Here is a 21,559-nt window from a genome sequence, read left to right on the forward strand (position 1 = left end):
GTCTGTAGGAGGTTGAAAAGCTAAGGCAGACTTAGTAGAGAGGGAACTTTCTTAGTCATTCAGCTATTTTAAAAAACCTCAAAGCCTCCCCAAGGTTTTTGGACTTTTTTCCAAAGAAATAAGTAAAGTTTGAAATATAATAATTTTCTCTATTTCTTAATATAATACACAATAGTTCTAGTTTCTGCTGTGGAAGGCAAGCTTCCAGGCACAATCACACAATCTGGTATGCTTGTAAAAAATAAAAAATGGTAAAACCCCCAAACAAACTTCCCTAAAGAACGCTCTGTCTTTAGCCTCTCAAATACTGTTATCAAAGGTACAGTGGGCTAAGAGATTGTCTATACCTGGATTACATCGTCATTTAACTTGGCTCCAAACAGAACTGAGGTTACATTTACATAAGATGTTGCTTGTTTCCACCGATGAACACAAGGCATCCATTCTGGTTAGATCTTAATGCAAGCTTTAGATAACATTAAACAGGAGGTAAACTAGTTTGACTGTGGAATTTTTTTCGGGTGAGGCCAGAAATAAGGATTATTTCTTCCCAAAGGTAACCACAGCTGTTTTCCTCTCCTAAAGATGTTCCCATATGAAATCCTTCATGGTTTTGTTCTGTCATTCTTGTGATTTATCTAAGTGTGCTGGTTTTGGCTGAGAAGGGGTTAATTCTCTTCACGGTAGCACCTGTAGTAGGCAGGGACCTTTCCAGCTTCCCATGCTCTGCTGTGTGGGCAGGAGGCCAGGAGGGGTGGGGCCACGGCCAGGGCAGCTGACACTGACTGGCCAATGAGATGTTCATTCCATACCATGTGATGCCATGACCGGTATATTAAAGGGGGCAGTTGGCATGTGGGGGGCCAGTTGTGGCTCAGGGACTGGTGGCGTCGGGTGGGCGGGTGGTGAGTGGCTGCGTCACATGCAGTTCGTTTTGGTGGTTTGTTCCCACCCCCACCCCGCTCGGGTTTTGTGCCTCTCATTGTTCTCCTTTCCATGGCATTTTTGTTGTTGTTATTTTATTATTAAACTGTTCTTATCTCAACCCACGAGCGTTATCCTTCTGATTCTCTCCCCTGTCCCACTGGTGGGGGAGTGAGCGAGCAACTATGTGGGGCTGAGTTGCCAGCTAAACCACGACATTCAGTTACTAAAGAAGATACTTTGGGCTGCTATGTTATTTCTGTACTACCTAAAAATGAAATGTCAGTTGTAACTGAGAACGAAGAAGCTGAAGAAATGGCTTCATCTTCAGCACCAGATGCAGCTATGCCTGCATTTCACTGTCTGGCCTGTAAATGCAGGGCACCAGTGGCGCCACTGAAATTTTGGCTTTTCAAATAGTTACGATGCCCTTTGGCAAACTATGCTTTTGTAACTTCTTCCATCTACATTGGAGGAAATTAGCTGTAACAGCAAAGCATGGGATTACTAGTCTCACTTCATTACAATTCTCAGCACAAATTATACATCAGCTCATCCCAGATGATTGCGTATATGTCAAGAAAATATGTTTTATAGGTTTGATGTCAGAGCAGTCCCATCCATCTATTTCAGTGTTCATTTTCCTGGGATTGTTCCCTGTGTTTTCAAGGGGAAGAGGAGTATGTTCCCTTTTCTTTCGCTTCTTAGATGTGAATACGATGTTATTCATTCAGAAAAGCTGTGTAGAAGTAGAGTGCATATGTACTTACAATTACAAGTAATCTTTTTTTTGCATAACTAAATACAAAAATATAAATATCTGTGAATATATCTGAACTATTCCCCCTTTGAAAATCAAGCTTCTTTTTTTTAGATATTTTCCTAATATCTGAAATTAGTGACATTTTATAATCATACAATAACTACCGAAGTTCAATTTTATGTTATTTTTAAGAGGTCAGTAATGGTAATATTACAACATAACTACATTTAGTGAAAGGGTAACAGTAGACAATACCTAGCTCATGCAAAGGAATTCTCATCAGTAAATCTTGAAGTGCAGTAGAAAAAGTATGGATCATAATCTCTTTTTGATGGAAACTGTGGCCCTGTGGCCACATTTTATAGGTAATGGAAACTGTGGTCCAGCATGTCTGTGCAAACCTGTTGTCATGTATTCTGTTGACTAAACATCACAGTATAATGACTCTCCTGAGCAATATATTAAAATATAATATGGAAACAAAAAAAAGCCAAAAAAGTTAATGGTATTTTAATGGAATAAAATTAAAGATTTTTTTTAAACGGAACAAATTGATTGCATTCCTGCTGAATTCTGTGTTGTGTGCTGTTCAAATAATTCATTGGATTTGAACACATCAGACATGAAGTTAATATGTAACGTCAGTTTATTTTTTTTATTATTGACTGTTACCCTGGGATTTAAATATTTCTTGTCTGTCTTGGTGTGAACTAGCTGTTGAAAAATCAGAAAAACCATCAGTGCAAGTAGCTGTTTTTCTGTTTTATACTGTATGTATGCCATTTTTGTCTGATGGAGTACAGTGGGTGTTTGTGCTCCAGATGGTTTTAAAGCAATAGAGTAACGTTAGGAAGAATGAATAATCAGGTGAGACTTCAGTAAATGCTTCAGTGACTGGAGAAAATGGGACCAATTACTCAGTAGCTGTCATTACTGTCTTTGAATATAAATGACAGCCTGGCCCTAATCTAATGATTTGAATTCTGTGTGGCTGTGTGAGCTAAGCAGTGTAGTTCTGACATGTCAGGGAAATTAAGTTTCCATTGAATTTTTTATAGATTACGACACAAATAAAAGATTTTTTTTTAAATCACATTTGAATACTCTGTTACTGATGCAATTATTTAATTCTTCCTTAATACTTTTGATATGCACTTTCCTGATTTAAAAATATTTTGGAAATGTTGAATGGTAGTAAAAAGTTAAAAGCTTTATAGGAATAATTGTAATTATTTTTGCAATATTTATTTTATAATTGTTTTGTAAATAATTTATTTTTGCATGTTGGGGATGATTTTTTCTTTCCTCTTTATATTTGGATTTGCTTCACTGTCACCAAAATAGCTGCTTTGAGGGTTGGCATTTGACAAAAATTAGATGGTTATTTGTATGTTCTGAGGGCTTTTGCATTGTATTTGTATTTTCAGTAATCTCATCGAGAAAAAGCATTTGTTCAGTACTTCTGCAATGGCTGCCTCTGTATGGCATAACAGGAGCTTCTTACAGGTGCTGTTTGGCAAATTTTCCTTCTCTGAGTAAAGGTAATGTGCTCTGGAGAGTAGCTGCAAATGACAAATTTCTGTTTGCTTTGAAACAATCCTTGATTATACCTAGAAATTGCTTACAATCAATTAACAGATGCCCTCAATGAATGTGAAATTCATGTCTGCTGTTTGTTGGTTTAGGTTTTGTGTTTGGTGTTTTTTCTTGGCAGGCTCTTTTATGGCACAGATTTTGTAGGTATGTTACTGGATTTTTACTGGATTCTATCCCTTCCTAGAGTTCTCAGAGCTCAGGTTAATGCTTTTCTCCTGGTTTCTCCTAATAATAAGCATACGAGTGTGTATTTTTCTTAATGTGACTCCACAGAATGCTGGGTACAATTCAAATGCTAATATGTAGAAACTAAATCTCACAAAGGAGATGTGTTAACATTTGTCTTTATTCACTGTATTTCAAAGGCTATGTGCCAAATCTGGCTTGACGCCTATAGCATACTGCATTGCACAAGTTAACCCCTTAAAGGCAGAGAGAAGCATTTCCTTCTGTCATAGTTTGTCTTTTGATCCCATGGAAGAGTGAAGGTTTCCTTGCGTGATCCCGCCCCCCGTCCCCCGTCCCGTCCCCCCCCTCCGCCCCGAGCCTGCATTGCTGATTTTTCCACTTTCTCCCCAATTCCTGTGTTAAATTTCCCTTTTTCAGGGAGAAACTATGAACTGAATATATCCAGCAGAGATTGGGTTTTTTTCCAAGTGATTTTTTTTACCACTTTCTTGGGTGCTGGTAAGTCTCCTCAGTTACTTTGGTGCTTTTCTCCCCTCTTTGTCAATCTGCCCTGCAAGTGTAGCTCCTTGCTGAGATCAGGCTTAGCTCTTTTTAGACAAAACACTAGTTCCTTTTTTCCCCTTGTTATTATTAAAATGTTATTTTGCTCATGGATCTTGTTGTTTTCTGCTTTAAATTTTAAGTCTGTTTTGCCTGCTGTTATCTGTGGCTGTTTGCATTCCGTTGACTTCATGGAATTGTGTACTCTTGTATCGACAAAGTAGATAAATTCTCCATTCACTTTCAGTATGAGACGATCATCTTGTATTGCAATCCTATGCATTTTTTCCCTGGAGAGGTCATCTAAGTTGGTAATATCAATACTTTTTTGAATGTGTATTTGGTACTTTGCAGTTTTTCCAGAGTTTCTTTCTCCACATTTCTTTCCCCAAGCAGAGAGTCTTTCTAGAAAAGTAAATGACACCAAGGAAGAGTTTATGACTGAGCCAAGGTGAGGTCTCTCTCGCCACCCTCCCCTAGTCATCCTGGCCATGCTGGTGACAGCCACCTGCACAGTGCCTTGGGCTTGGCCCTGGCTTTGGGCTTCTCACGTCTTTGTTCCTTACTTGTTTTTGTAGTATCCTGAAATACACGTTTGGAATTTTTTGGATTCTCAGTCATTGGCACTGTCTATTTGGATGGACTAAGTGACTTATTCTTAGGTCTCGTTCTAGATTTCTCAGTAATCTCTCTCTGCAAATGTTGGTGCTTCAGCACTGAGTGAAGTGATGCTTTGCTTTTTATGTATGCAAGCAACACATGGTCTGCAGCCGGCTACTTAAACTCATAGAATATTTAAGAATACGTTAAATGCAAGGTCTTACAGAAAATGCAGATTTATTACTTAATACATTTCATTTGATTCTCATGATAGATTTCTGAAGAGTGCTCTGAGGGTTTTTTTTGTGTGTGTGCTATCACTACTTTGCGTTAATGCTTATGCTAATTTTCTTTCTTTGCTTCAGCCCCATAACACTTGTTATCAGTAGCTACAATTTCCTGCCACCTGTGGTGGAATGTATTTCTTCATTATGAGCTTTTTGCTGCTTCCTCAAGTTTTATTTTTGATTAGCTGCTAGGGAGTTTTTATGTACCATTAGCTTGTCCTGCAAAACTTAATAATCTGATGTGAAAATTGCTGCTTCTAGTTTATATTGGCCCAAATCACTTAGCACCAAATCCTGGTGCCAGTGCTGAACTGATACTAACTAATTTTAGCGCAAGAGAATGTAGTGGAAGACTGGGTTTTGTAGGGTTTGTTTTGTTGGGCTTGTGGTGTGATCTTTTTGTCCCCTTCCCTTAAAGAGTAAAAGCACTGAAAATGCCAAGGCTCCGTTCAGAGTGGCTTATCTGAACTGAGTTGGAATATAGAAGAGGTCAGAACTTTTTATTCTGAACTTGGTGAACATTTTCTTAATGTCATTTGCAGCACATTACATCACTATTTTAGCAGCTATTGTATTTTTAAGGACCTCTCTAAAAATGAGGATGTAAGCAGAAGTTTACCACTCCCTATTAAGTCTTCATGGAAGTGATGTACTGTGAATCCTCCTGCCCAGATCAGAACAGAACTAGAAATCTCACCTACTACTGGCTTTATAAACAGAAATATATATCTTGCTATTGTTCATTAAATAGACTTTTCCATACTCAGTTTAAAAAAAGAAACTTTTTATCACAGGAAAAGCTGTCCAACACCTCAGCTGTAATAGGTAGTTTCTCCTCTTCATCAACATCATCTGGAACAAGGGTAAAAACCATAGAAATGTTAGAGCATGATAAAAGAAGCATGTGTGTATATGAAGGCAAATGTAAATTGCACTGGATTTCTAGCGCAATAATATAAGCACAAAAATAAAAGTAACTTGGCAACTGCAGATGTATAGCTTAAAAATTATAGGAGGAAAGAGAAGAAATTATTTTGTTTCTCTGTGCTGAATTCTGTTGGAGCAGCTGGTGTGAGCTATGTACCAGAGATGAAGTGGTATCGTAGGTAAAACTGCTGGCATGCAGCAATTCATCTGATGTTTGCCAGCGAGGCTGCTGGAAAAATGACTGCTGGGGAGTAATGCCTAGTAAAAAAAAAAAAGCAAAGAATAATTTTCCATATTCTTTACTGATATTTTATCTTTACTTTTCCTAATCAAAAGCTCCTGGGATACAAATTACAACTGGAAGGGAGATGAGCCCGTATTTATAAACTGCTTATATCAGGCAGGAGAAATCTATTTATGAAACAGTCCATGGCAGTACTGAAAAAGTTACTTTTGTTCTTTTGTTGCCTTCTGGGGTGCCCACCTCACTCTCATGAGCTGCGGCTGGTTCGGTTCACACCCTCCCCCCCAACCCATACTGCTGAGGAATTCTTCCTCTTCCCGTCATCCCACAGGCCCCCAGAGAAACAGCACACAGTCTTGTTGGAGTAGCGTGATTCACCACTGTAAAAGTCTCTGTCAGTCTTGCTTGAGAAACTGCGATGAAATGGAAATGAAATCTGTGCTCAATGGGCATAGACATAGGTTTCAACAGCTAAACTCTTTTCTTTTTCCTCCCTTTTCTTTTAAGAGTGAGTGTGTTTCTACTTGTCACTGTGCTTTATGGATGAGATGAAATGAAAATAAAGCACATATTTTGCAAGATGGTAATGTTATCCCGAAAAGTGGGATAACATTCACCCAGTGTGCAAAACACCAAGCTGCACACAGAGCGGAGGTATTTTAATTCATTTTTGTGCAAAATTGGTGCTAGGTGGTATAGGTGGTAACCCACAAAGCTAGCACCCTGCACCAAGAAACTACAAGGCATTTATACAGTTAAATGTGTGAATCACAGCTAATATTCACATGCCTCAGCTAATAAATGGTTAATTGCTTTCTCACTTTGGTGTGACGCTACAGCTTACTTTTAATTTACCATGCATGCTCATAGCTTAAGGGACTTACTAGAGGGGGGTCGGTTCCTGGCCTATGGGCCTGATTTTTTAGTATTATGAGGATAGTTCCCCTAATGGGCACTTTGTTTTAGTTCTTATCTACATCCCAATTAGTTGTTCTCCTTGACTACACACTTTATCTGTCCTCAAGGATATAGTCATAAAACAAGTGTTTCCCTGTCTCTCAGTTTCTGTCTCTGGCCCTCAACTTCTGTTTTGCCAGGCTCCCTTACTTCATTGTTATGTCTTTAGCAGACGGTTACAAAAATTCCATTTTCGTAGGGATATCAGTGAGATTAAGGTGGTGCTGAATCTTAGGTTTCTCATAAGCTTCTTCTCAAATCCCATGAAGTAGTATTCCTGAAAATTGGGAAGGCAAGTATTTATATACAGTTTCTGACAAGGGCTAGTAGCAGATTCTTTCTTTATGGAAAGGGTTTTAGTAACAAGTTAACATCTTGTTTCTGTTATGTTCTCTCATCTAGTCATAAGAGACTTTCTGGCTCAGAAGCTGGATCATCTGAACCAGAATTTCTAATAATCAGAAGTGGATAATTTGGAGTTGTTGGAGAACCACTGAATTTTGAAGAGAAGTTTGATAGCGGTTGTTTGGTGGATTTTGCAGGTTGGTGGGATTGCCTTTTGTGAACAGATAAGACTAGCTCATAGTTCTTGAAAAATCTGGTAAATGGGCAGTCAAGGAGATTATTGCAGGCAAAGGCACACATAGCTCCCAATTTACATACAGCTCATGCATGACCCTAACAGTGAGGTGTCCATTGAAGTGATTGTGAAAGAAAGAAAAGATGAAGTAGAAAAAACCCTGGTGTGATCAAGGAAAGAAACAGCACCATTGTTTTAGTGTTTTGGAATAGATATAAGGGATAGCAAATTGGGATTTGCAAAAGCTAAAGTGGAAGAGATTGCAATAGATAAGACATGAGGTTATTAAGGAACAGATTTTTGTATCTTTTCTACATGAAATTTGAATTAATTTTTATAAAATATGCACTGATCAAAAGAAAAGGAGACAGGAGGAGAGAAGGACACCCTGAAACCCTGAAAAAATAACTTTATCGTAATCTGTTTGTGAAAGAAAAATGGCAGAAACAGAAAATCCACCAAAATCATTGTAAGCATTTTGAATATTGAGAACATAAAATGAACTTTAAAACACGGGGTTTTTGCATATGCATGCATATGAATACACATGGGTATTTGTGTGCCTGTTCATACATGTAGTTCATCACCAGCCAGGGTATAGTAAGATTTAAAACTTGCAAAAAGCTTCAGTTGTTTTCCATCTGGAGTCTCATTTTATTCCTTTGATTTTGCTGTGGAAGTCTTGGCCCTTGGGATGGTGTTTCATTTGCTTCATAAACTTTGTGTGTAACAAGGCTTTTGTTATTTCTGTAGTCAAGTTGGAGTAAAACATAGGTAATTTTCATTCTAGAAATTAAAAAAGTGAATTTAGATTTGTTTTCTTACCTGTCATTCCTACATTGCATTATGCTTACAAAATAATTTCTATTATTGTAAGACATTTCCAAAGTTTCTGCAATGATGGTTCAATCCTTATGTGTTACAAGAAATTGGAAACTAGTATGAATGATCAATTTTGAATAGCTATTTGGCGGTGCATGCATCATGATAGATATGACTTCACATAAAATGGATGGGAAAATGCTAGTTTATATACCTCTTCCACCTATCTATTTAAATGAAAATCCATAAAACTTCAACAGGAGACTGTCATTTGGATTTATTTGGAAAGAACATACTTTAAAAATTCAGGGAAAAACAAGGAAGGAGCTCAGGAGTGGTGAATGGTGACTAGCTAACTGAAATGGAGGAAATTCTGTGGGCATTATCAAAACTCACCCTTGGCTTTAAGCCACAGATGTTTACGGTGCCTGAAGATAAAATGATCCAAACCAGCTATAAATAAAATTAGAACTGCAGCAAGGCAAAAGATAAGATCTGCATATGTTCTCACACATTGAAGCAGAAGCAACTGCTCTTGAAAGTGGTTTGGGTGTGGGTTTTTTTTGTTGTGTGTTTTTTTTTTCCCTAGTTTGAAAGGTTAGAGAAGAAAGGGAGAGGACAGGTCTTTCATTAGTGTTCCTGGGGGAGGGCTGGATGGGGTGAGGTTTCTGGGAAAAAGATAATCAGAGAAGTTAACCTTCCAATCAGAGAAGTTATACTTTTTATAAAATGTGATTTTTGAAAAAATGTGTATCTTTGGCATTGGTCAACAGTCGTGTTCTTTTATTGCTGGGGGGGGCTTGCTCAAAGTTGCTGCTAGTCTGTTATGTGGTGTGTAAAATTCAACATTATGAGGAAAAGGAAGTACTGTGATAATAACAAGACAGCTATTTTTAAAGTACAGAAACAAAATCCTAAAATTACAAAGCACTTTTCCTGATACATAATCAAAATATAGTAGTATATTGAAACAAGTTTACCACACCTTTGAATGGACAGTGAATGAATTTAATCAAACTTCTGTTACACTGGATTTGGTTTCTCATTGATTACTGAGAAAGAATCCAAATTTCTCAATGCAGGAAGAAGTCATGTATAAAAATACAATTTTAATAAACAGTTTATCTTTTCCATTCAAACTGTGAATCATACAGTTTTAAAGGTTTAGTTTAATCTCTCTACAACACTATTTTTCTTGTTTGTTTATAGGCTGCAGATGTAACTCAATCCAGGCAAAAGTCCTGGTGAAGTACCTGAGACGGTATGCTTGCAGTTTGACCAGTCAGTTATGAATATTCACTTTATTGTGAGCAGATGGTAGTTCCAAGTATGTGCAGAAATATCACCATAAGTATTTCCTTTAGTACTTCTTATGTTCTAGTTCTTTTCGCAGCTCTCCTTCCATTCAGGACATGTTTGCTGTAGGAAATATGTGTTCTGACAAAATATTTAAAGGTGAAAAAAGACAGAGGATGCGCAGAGAAAGGAATAACCTTTTCTTCTTTATACTGTGAAAATGACTGATATACTTGGTGTGCTCCTGTGTTTTGAATGATGCAACATAAATGGATGTTTATGCATGCATAGTACATGCTGCATAATACTGCAGTGTAAATAAATGAAAGTTTGGATTTAGAGAAAATAGGTTCCCATGTCTTTCCTGTTCTCTTTCTTTTTACAACATTGGTATATTTGATTTCTTAATTTAAATTACCAATTAAAAAAATGTCTGATAGATTATCTTAAAAAATTAAATCCTCTGTTTACTAGTGGAGCAGTATGGAAAAGGAAGCTCCAAAGCTCAACCAAATTTGAAGTCCCATATTGTGACTTACAGTGCAGGTAGAACTGGAAACACTCTGGTGAATGGTAAGAGAGAGTAGCCTGATTTCCTAAGGTTGGTTTTTCAGTTGGTCTTTAAAATTTAGGGGGGACAAGTATTCAGGCTTGCTATAGGGAAGTAGGAACTGGTCGTAAGGATGATAAGCTTTGTTCTTATGCATTATAGCACAGCTGCAGCTCATGGTTATCACTGGCAATAAAATGAGTTGCCCATGCATATTGTATTGCTGTAAGACAGAGATTTTCCTTCTAACAATGCCTTCATTAATTGAAGGAAGTATTACCAGTAATTTTACAATGCTGGTCCCACGAGTTTCTAAGCCAGGGTTGTAATTCACAGTATTTATAGAATATCATTAAACATCACACCTGTTAATTCCCTGTCAAACTGAGGATAGCTAACCAAAGCAACTTAATTTGAAGACAAAGGACTCTGCCATGAGATCTGAATTATTCTTTCCATGTCTTAAGTATATTCACTGGGATTATTCAGCTAGTTTTCTACCTCTAATTGTTTGTTGAATGAATTTACAAGGTTCTGTTGTAAATTAGACTGTAAATTGTTTGGTGGTGGAGTTGTGTTGTGTGAATTTTGATAGACAAGACTCTATTGACCACAATACCATTTGTAGATTTTGAGTAATTATGCAATCCAGGATTTAACAGCTCTTTCTAACAGATCTTTAAAATTTCATTGATAAGAGTTTTATCTTTTTCTAAAGTAGTCCTTTAACTTGTATTCAGAAGTAAGAGGAAATTCGCCTAGAAGAAATTCATAATACCTTATGCAAACTCTCTTACAGGGAAAACTCCTATTGCAAAAGGACCTATATCTTTACTGCAACTGATTTGAAAGAGCAAAAGGTCAAAAATCTCCTAATGTGTTTTTGAAATCTCTGTTAGCACAGTGCATTTCAGAAGGGCTCTTGCATTTTTTTCTTTTTTTAATTTTAATTTTATACTTGGAAGGGATATTCATTTCAGCTGATGGCCAAAGGGTAAAATAGAAGATATTTTTAGAGTGGAAGATGCATATCAGGAAAGATACAGACTCGAGGAATGTGGTATTAGGAAGTATTTATATAGTTCTATTATTTTATGTGAGTGATGTAGGAAAATATTTTAGCAAATTGCGTTCTACCTACTATGCCAAATCTCCATGTTTTCTTTGCTATTAGTTGGTTATTGCAGAATTATTCATGACCTTGTTCCCTACTGAAAAGGTATCTTACATAGCAGAGTATCAGCTAAACAAAAATACCATTTCCTAGAAAACAATATTTAGCCATTGATGTATTTACTCGTTCTATCTTTCCATCACCTATTATTTTTCCAAAGCTGCTCTCCATTGATAGCGACCTTGCAAAAGATGACAGATTAATTTCAGTGTTTAGGAGTGTGCAGGCTGCTACTCAGTCTCATATTTTACAATATGTGTATACAATATGTAGTAATCTTTGATTCAATTTGAAGCAGTTTAACTTTGAACAACCCAAACAGAAATGCAGGAGAAGCTTTAAAAGCTCATCCATCTTTTTCCTGCTCTCTGCTTAGAGTAGCTCTTACGGTCCAGCTGTCATCTGAAAATACTTTACCTCTACTCTCTTCAGTGGCAGAGCAAAGCAGAATTTACAGAAAGGTTATAGTGCCTGGCTGTGAGATAGACCCAAAATCTGCCAAAAATGTGGTAGCCACAACACTAGACTACAATGTACAAATGTCAGCTTCTTGCTTTAACCTGACAGGAGGAGCTGCTGAATAGAAAGAGCCTCATTACAGGCCAGCGAAATTTGGCTCTGTGCAGGTACCACTGTGATAGCGACAGTCTGTTGCATAGAGTTAATTTAGTAACTACTCTTAGAAGAGCAGCTACATCCTCCTGGTGTCTCCTCCAAAAAATGTGTGTCATACCTTAACTGCTACTTAACTGCTTAGATTTTAAAACACCGGTGTGACATTTCTTCAGCTTTTGAGAAAGAGTTTTGCTATCACTGGTATTAGTGTAGCAGTTTTAAAATAGGATTTAGGGAACCTTTTTAACAGTTTTGCAGACCTGTTGAAAACCATTGTGGATTTTACAATTGACCTGTTTTCTTTCTTCTCCCCCCACCTCTCTCCCTCCCCCCACCTCTCCCCCTGTCCCCAAATATGCCTTGGTCCAGGCTAAAAAAAATTACAAGAAAAACCCACACTCAAAACTTGAGACAGTTTTTAGTATATTTGAAATAGGAATTGCACAAGTCAGTCCAGATAAAGAGGGAAATATTTAAGAATTCCCAAGAGGAAAGAGACTGTAATTGCTACTTGCATCTGAAGAGGAGATCTAAAGTGTAGTTGATAGCTGTGTTCATGTTTTCTCCAGTAATTCCTATGTATGTGAGTTATGTTTACAGTTGAATAATTGTTTGTATGTAAATGAAGCTATTGCAACTTTCTTCCTCTGTAAGGACGGTTTTTAGCTCAATAGGTGTGGGGAGCTGGGGAATGTTCATCTTGGGATTAATGTTAAATTTGGTTCCTGTGTATTTGCTACTTGCCCCACTTAATTGAATTTTTCCTTTCTGTGTGGAATGATGTGCATTCTTCCTTTCTGATTTTAATTTAATAGCTGACATTTTCAGTCTTTCTGGAGATTTGAAGAAAGGTGAACTGTACCTTCTTTTGTCACCCCAGTGGGCTGATATACTGCTGTAATTTCTCACTGTGGATGTTTGAACAACTGTAGAATCACTTTAGAGGTAATCATATTGAGGCTTCCTTATGGCACGCTAGAATAAAAATCATGAATTAATCACTTCAGTGGACCTTCGTTCCTCTTACAGCAACGTTTCACTATACTGTAAATGCTTGATATTATGTCAGTTCCCTGGAAGTAGTCATTATCACCTACACACTTGGTGTCCATTGCTGCTTTCTGAAGAGATTAGTACCTTTTTCTCCTCCTCCTCCTCCAACTCCTCCCCCATGCTTGCTCAGCTAAGTAGAAGAAAATCCAAGTTACTGCAGCCATACAGGATGGAAGACAGAAAATAATGCCCCTGACTTGGTTGCTGTTTCAAGGAGAGAAATGACATACAGGATTTTATTCTCCTTCACTAGCACTTTTATGCTGACTTAACTTCACCTGACGTCAGTAGGTTTAGTGTGGTAGGTCAGAGCAGAATGGGGCCTTTAGTGTTTCAAACTCACTCTGCATGCTACGGAGTGGTTAATCAAGGGAATGGGTGTTGCAAGCTAGACACTGTGGAAGAAAACACAAGTATTTGCTTTCTCTGTAATAGGGAAGGGAAGCAAAATTGCAATCAAAGTAATAATAAAACCAAATCCAAATCGAAGGGGACCTTGAACCAGAAAACAATTTTTTTCTTTTTTTTTCCTTTGTGACTTCCCTAATATACCTATGCATGTGAGAAGATTTGGCTGATTGGACTCATCAGTTATTTGCCAGTCACCTGCCAACAACCATTCATAACCTCTTTTATAAAAGTGTGAATTTGTTGTCTTCTAACAGGAAGGAGTAACAAAAACAAAGAACCTTGCAGAGATTAACTGGTGTGGAGAGGAAAGGTTTACTTTTTTCCACAGTTGATATAGCATTCACTTGGATACTGTCTGTGCATCCAATGAGGAAACAAGAACAAGAAAGAAGAATGGTATCACAAAGGAAAAAGTTAATAAAAATGTCCCAAGCAACACACACTTGTATCAGTAATGCCAGCTTTTGTAGAACAGAAAGAATAGCAGCATTCTCTGATTTAAATTTTTTTGAAGGTGAAAGAGAGACAAAGAAAGCAAGTTGTTAGGAAATGCTGCCAGATTGGAAAGATGGGGGGAAAGGGCATTTTCCTCCCCATCCTTTAATTTTATTTTTATTTACTTTTTAATTTTCCGGTCACACTGGCTAAGCACACTGTCTGGATGCTTCTGCTGAAATCTGCACTGAAACAATTCTAAGAGCTTTTATGTTTTCTTTTCCTTCCTGTTTATCATTCTTTTGAAACAAATGACTTGAGATGAAATTACTTGCTTCTGTCTTTCTCTGCGTTTTAGCAGACTTGTGCAGCCAGAAGCATAAGATTGTATATTTGGATAGTCTTAATAAATAAAAGGCTATGTACCTTAGACTGCAAGATTTAAATTCTGTAGAGAAATACAATGACACCAGCAGTCTGGGCAACGACATTTCAGTGTATTCTATGGAGTTTTCACTTCAGAATGTTGAATAGGTCTGTTCCGCCCATCTTTTCTGGAGGAGTTTTATGTTTTTGGAGCAGTTTCTAAACTGTGGTGCTAACGTCACTAGTGGTACACTTCAAAGTGGTGTGCAGAAATGGCAGCTCCCAATTCTGTCTGCACAAATTAAATGCCTTTATGCAGGCTGTTCCTCTGCTTGGTGGATTGGCCTGATTCGCTCCTATTACATGGGAGCTGCTTTTTCTGCAACCTGATCACTCTGTTCCACGCTATCATCTGCGCAGGATCTTGTTGGTAAGAAGACCCACAGTTATTGGTCATGGGCAGCTCCTCCATGTGGGCGAGTGAGCCTGTGCAATAAGACAGTGGGCAGCGATAAAGGCATTGTACTGGCATTTGGGTTTTGTAGAGCAAGTTGGGAAACAATTGTGGAGGTGCAGAGGGTGAGATCCTACTCCAGTATTAGCGCACAAGTAAAATAAAATTGGAACTCCTTCCCTACAGAAAGCCGGGCTGTTAGTATCACTAACGTTTTTAATATTTAAATAGTGGGCATATAGATAAACCAAACTCTTCAGATCAGTGCTTGTCACTAGGAGCTCATAGAAGACAAACAGAACTGTAAAAAGGTCATAGTAAAAAAAAATCCTCCTAATAGCGGAGGTTTTTATGGAGTTCCAGAAGCACTGTGCATGTGTGGGGATTTGAGGAGATGCTCTAGGTGTTGCTCAATGCATACAGAAACCTTACATTCACTTAACTCAAAAATTGTGTGCATTCTGAAGAGATTTTTTTTTAAGAGATCCTATTTAAAAGCTGAGTAAGCAGTTACAGTTCAGTTTTATATCTGAAGAGATGTGGAAATGTAATTAAATTAATAGGGGTCATTTTGATGCAAGGAGCAAACGATATGGAATGTGGAAGGTAAGCAAGAAAAGTAGGAGTTGTTTCATGGGGTGGGACAGAAAAGCTGGGCTAGCTGGGGCTGGAGTTCCTTTAGACCTCAGTCTTGTGTTGACTTTCATGCTTGATAAGTCTGTGTTCTGAGAACTGACCAGAATATATGTAGGTTAAAAATTGAGATAAAGGCCCCTTGAACAGTTTTGAGGTTTTTCTAATCCATGAAAAGAAGAGAAAGTGTTTGGTGTTTTTAAGAACTCATTCTAAAAAAGGTCTGTAGTCCTTCTCGGCTGTGTGTGGTTATGTTTGGTGAAGCATGGAAGGTAAGTTTAGACTTCCGAATTTTTTCTGCAATGCAATAGAGTGCAATAAAATTCCTCAGTGGTTTGGCTACTTAATATTTATTTTATATTTATGCAGTAGATTTTATATATCTATGAAAGACCTTCAATATTGGAAGATTATTTGAGTGTTTAGCAATCTATTTGTCCTCACTGGACATCTGGGAGATGATCTATTATGTGTGTGTATATATATATAGGAAACAGAGACTAAATCACTTGGTCAAGGTTACAGGGAGAATTTGTGATGGGTGTTAAAATTAAATCTAGACCTTCCTAGGCCTGAGCTTATACTGTTGCAGCATGGTCATCCTCTATCTAGAAATCTCTTCTTTCATCATAGGCTTGTTTGTGGCTTTGGCTAAGTTAACTGCAGACACAACTTGGGAAACTTTCACTGAAAAACTATTAAATAAGCAGCCTTTCTCCCCCCACCCCAAACTATTAAGAAGCATGAACCCCTGCTTCTTTAAGTGCTATGAAGAATTTAGAGTTGTTATGTAAGTGTGAGTTCAGAGCTCAAAAGAGCCTCAACCGATGTCTTAGCTGGATGGAGAAGCAGCGCTTTATTTGAGTAGTATTTCAAAACAGTATCTTGGAGGTAGTTCCAGTATGAGTAGAGCTGAGCTGAGAATTGAAGGTGTTGTCCTGGCCATAGACCTAGGTGGCAGGCAGTTGCTACTGAAGGTGTAAACAGAGGGGTCACTGGGTGGATGAGGACATACTTGCATTGCTTTTGGGTAGAACTATCAAACCTAGTTCTAAGCGTTTGGCCTGAATACTAGTAATATAATTGGGGCAGCATGGAGTTCAGCACAAACTAATTGCTCAGTACTTCACTCAAGTGTTTTTCAGGATGATATAACTGAACATAAGCTGTGCTAACTTTCATTCTTTGACAGCTAAATATACATCTCTCTAGTCTTGCTGAGCTTGAGCTGATTGTGTGGTGATGGAGAGGCAACATTTTATGTAAGGCATGTGTAGGAGATCTGAGAGAGATCTCCACAGGGATCATAGAGCTTATAAATGTGGAAATGGTTATTTACAGATGAAATGCAGAATGAGAGAGGAAGGGAGTAAAGGATCTAAATCTCACTGTTATGTTATATCCAGAAAAGTGCTAAATATCACACTACTTGCTCAGTATAAACCAAAACTGATGTCTATTTCATTAGGTGCCAGTTTTATAAAAGATTGGCAATTGGTTTGAAAATCAAGAGTGGGATTAGTCAGAAGCCTTGATGCTTTATCTTCTTAACAACTTGAGGTCTGAAGCCTTTAAAAAAAAAGCAAAAATCCAAACAGCTCATTAAAGTAATCACTAAATCTTTATAAAACTGTATTACTTAAACTTGAGTTGATGCTGGGTTTTGTGTGTCCATTGGCAAATTTTTTAGTTCCACTTGCTGAGTGGACAAGTACTGCACAAGTCACTAGTTGTGTTTTAATATAGTTCCTTGGATTGGTTCAGTAAGGGATAAAAAACTTAAGTGTCAGGCTTCCGTTTCCATGTAGTAGTTATGCATTTCTTTCATTAAGATTGAAATCACTAACTTACTCTTCTTGTGCTGATTCTGTGAACACGCATAGTATATTTTACTGATGTAACTGCATTGCAATCACTTTCTCTATTCATATTGCCCAAATAAATCATATGTTTAAGTTTTCTATTGAAACAGGAGAAAAGAAATCGGATTTTCATATAAGTGAGGTAATTTTGCTCGTTACAGACTGTGATTTCAGGATGTCTGTCCTTTGTTTCTGGTGATTATTATTTTTACCTTCAAGAAAACGTAGGGTCCAAAACTGCTATAAATTAAATAGATTTAATTCTGTAGATTCTTATTTTATTGCTGTTATGTCTCCGATTTGTATGATTTGTGTTTTTCCAGTGGATTCCTTAAATACCATATTGAAGGATTTCGGGTTGTTTCCAACACTGTCCTCCATGAGTGTGGTGGTCTTTTTATGGCTCTCTTTCCGTAAGAGGTGGGTAGACACACAGCTTCAACTTGGAAACAGAGTTCTTGGGCAGAGAAGAATCATCAGTACTTTGTGTGTAAACAGTTGAAAAAGACAGTAACAATTTTTGTGCCTGGCTGTCTGGGAATGAAAGTTAAATTTTGGTAGTATTGCTGGAGTTGGTGATGACTGTTTATAGTAACTCTGTGAGTTTTTGTGTTTGGGATTGGTTTTGGTTGGGTTTTTTGTTGGTTTGGGGTTTTGTTTTGGTGTTTGGTTTGTTTGGTTTTTTTTTAGTGATGTCATTTATTTTAAACTGTTAGAATGTATTGTTATAAAATTTGGAAAAGTTCCTTATCCACACAGTTCAATGCTGGTCTCTAGTTTCATTAGTCAGTTCTGTAAGACTGACTAGAAATTATATTTGATGAAAGGATTCTGGAAGCGTTAAAATTAAATGCAAGCAGGTACTCTTCCTTCCAGTGCATTGTTTCTTTCATCAGTTGGTTTACAAATACATCCTTTCACACCAATTGAAATAATATACTCTAAAGGAAATTAACATATTCTGATTCTTAATAATGTGATAGACTTTGAGTTTATTTCTGTGTAATTTAATTTATTTTTTGTTCAGACTGTGAGAAAGTAAATGTTGTAAGATGAAGTTCTGTTTTCAGAAGTGTCAGAATTTTCTTGTAATCTTGTAGGGAGGAAGAAGGGGAAAGCAAGCTGTCACAAAGATGCTTTCCCAACTATTTTAGAGGATAGACAGAGGAAACAGTTCTTAATTTCCTTAATAACAAATGATCATTCTCATATCTGTACATTTTCTCTGAAACCTATTCTGGACTATATGGAGTGCTGTGCTTTCTGCTAGCATCAGTGGCAAAAACGCAGATGACATTGAAAGTACAACTACAAACCTATGTGGGATGGGTGTTTTGGCCTTTCACATATGCATAGGACGCTTATTAAGCTATAAAACAGTCTTTCTGACAACTAAGGGATACCATTTTCTCTTAGGTCAAATTCCTTTGGACAACTACACACTTAGTATGAAATTTAGGATTCATTATGTTTATTAGTTTAAATAATAGGTTGTACTGTGGTCTTTTACATTATTGTGTGAGGTTGCTATGAATTTTTTTCCAGTTAAGCCTGTGAATGCGCAGTGTGTTTTCTTCATAGCAAATTAAATTGCTTTTGGGAACTGAAGGTGTTGTTCCTTTGCTGAGTACACTGAATGGAAGACAGATCAGGTTGCTGGAGAGCAACCTCTTGGACAGCTCAAAAACAATTTAGAGCTCTTGAAGGCGGGTTCAGTGGAGTCAGCTAAAACACGACCACCAAATGCCTTAGCAGATAAATGCAAACACTTCAGGTGGCACCATGTATTGCTGCCAGCATTGAGTACACCAAGTGTTGTGTGTAGCCATTAATTAATGGGGACCCCAGGATTTTCATCAAATAGGAAAAATCAAAGGGTAACAAAGCTGAAATGCTTCTTTGAGAGATCATTGCTGTTTTTAAAGGGATATTTGAGCTTAGCATTTAGGTGTTTTTTTAAAAAATTACTTGAAAGTCAGTGTAGGTATGTATCATCTCAGTGGTTTTCAGAAGCTTGTATTTGAGTCTTCCCTCCCCATTCACAGAAGTTATAAAAATTCCATTATTTTAGAAGTGGAAAACATAGAATTCTGAATTATGTTTTGTTTTATATTTTATTATTTTATCTCATACACATATTACGATCTTCCATTCTTGTTCCTGAGATAGAATTAATGAAATGGCTAAGAGGGGAAAAAAACCTCAGTGGATTTAATTTTACAAATATGCTGAGGGTTCTCATCTCTGCTTTATCTAAATATAACACTTAAGCATCTCTGTTGCTTGTGAATAAGATCATGTTTGGAAGCTACAACAGCTCTCAGGAAACCTAATTTTCCTCTTCACAAATTGAAGTTAGGAGTATTAAATAAAAATAATACGGAATACCTGTGTTTAACTCTTTTATGGTATGTAAGCACAGAACATTGAGATGCTTTTAGTGAACTAAGTTGAGGACACAGTGCAGGACTGCAAAATTTATTTTTATGCTCAAGGTAACTAAGATCTTTGAACACTGACATCAGTGTTAAAGAAATATAGGTTTAAATCCTAACCTTGAATGTAATTGTGTAGTTTCACTGTATACAATATTACTTATGCATATACAGATATATATATATTAATTTCCTTGAGGTTTTGAAAATACAAGATGTATATTTTTAGACTGGAATGTCTGACTCCGACAATAAAACGACAAGATATATATAAAAAAAGTATACAGTTCATCTTTTTACAGTGCTGTGGAAAAAAATAAAGCCCATTTGTATACCAAAATTATGAAGGGATCTTTCAAAATAAAGGAATTTCTAAGAAGTAATGCTATGTCAAGTAGATTTTGAGTAGCAGCTGCTTATTTGATGGTGCTGGACACCTCAAAAATTAAGCTAAAATGGCAGATGAGTGCTTAATGGTCTTGAATTATCAGACCCTTAACAGCCCATTCATAAACCACCTTGTAAAAGTTTAAAAAGGAGAAAAGAATTATGCTTTTTTGGCTTTGACTGGTTTACAAGAGCTTCAGATACTTTTTTCCCCTTTTGTTCCCTTTTTTTGAGTGGTTTAAATAAACTTTGCCTATTTTCTTTACCTTCCAGTGAGGTTTTGTATTTATTTACTAGTAATTTACTTTTTTTAAAAATTCACCCATTCTTTTTATGTTTATAGAGATTCAGATGTTAGCATGATCTTCACATATTCATCAGATAAGGGCATACACCAGCGAACAAGTAGTATGGTAGTTTCTGCCAGCCTCAGGTAGGCAGAGGCTGTTGGGATTTTATCAATATAATCTGCAGTTTTATTACTGGGCATTAAGACATTCAACAGATTTATTTGGAGCAAAAACCTTGCTAAGAGAATCACATTTATGAATTAGCCCTGGAAGAAGGTGATGGTGATGTTAGTCATCCAGATGGTGAAGTTCTGGAGTTCTGAGCTCCTGAATTTGCCTGCTGGTCCTGGAACACTTCCCCATGGTCTCTGTAGCCCTGTGAAGGGGAATTTGCCTGCGTGTGTCATCTGAGCTGACAAGTGACCTACAGTGAAATGTATCATTATGATTCCCCCCAGAAAACACTGTGTCCTGTTCTTTGTACTTAAAACTATTTGTCACTTTCTTCCTCTGTTGCAAACATATTCCTACTTTGTGAGCATCGTTGGGTTTTTTGAGTGAAAAAAGTGACAATTCTGCCTCTGAGAAAAGGTAGTTAAAAAAAACCGGTCAGCAAATCATTCAAAATTCATAGTCTATGTTCACTGGTAAGTTAAACCTGGGTGTGATCCACCATGACTTACTGTAAGTAATGAAAATGTTTTGGGTTCTTTCGTCTTAGTCTTTTGGTTCTTATACTGCCTGGGTGCTTTACAGCATCCTTGGGGAGGCAGAGGAGATACTACTGTGCATTGTTTGCCGCTAAATCCTTTCTTGACCCGTTTCTGACCGAACACAAGGATATATAATTTTAACTCTTTCTGAAGGAATAGAACTTTCCTGTTAGTGAGGAATGTAGTTTTCTGCAGCACACAAATGTTGCTAGTGAAAGATTACTTTAATAATGCGTAGTTTGAAGCATTATTTCACTTAAGGAAATACTAGAAAATATTTCCATTTATTCATATTGCTGGTTTAACATATACCATTTAAATCCTCACTCAGGTTCCTATTCAGTTCTGCTTCCTGTTGCTACCTTGCAAATAACATCTTTCAGAAATTGTTGAAGAAGGCTGCATTTATACAGTGCAGTGTAGGTATTTGTCACGTCAGCAAGATCAAGAGTAGAT

At 37.1% G+C, this 21,559-nt stretch overlaps 1 protein-coding gene across 9 annotated transcripts in view; it reads left to right on the forward strand.

Annotated features, from left to right (window-relative positions):
• ATP2B2 (ATPase plasma membrane Ca2+ transporting 2) overlaps nt 1-21,559 on the forward strand; it is a 451,559-nt gene that overhangs the window by 154,733 nt on the left and 275,267 nt on the right. The gene's annotated exons all lie outside the window — the stretch shown is intronic.

The sequence above is a fragment of the Phalacrocorax aristotelis genome, chromosome 6 (assembly GCF_949628215.1).
Source record: "Phalacrocorax aristotelis chromosome 6, bGulAri2.1, whole genome shotgun sequence".
Taxonomy (NCBI): Eukaryota; Metazoa; Chordata; class Aves; order Suliformes; family Phalacrocoracidae; genus Phalacrocorax; species Phalacrocorax aristotelis.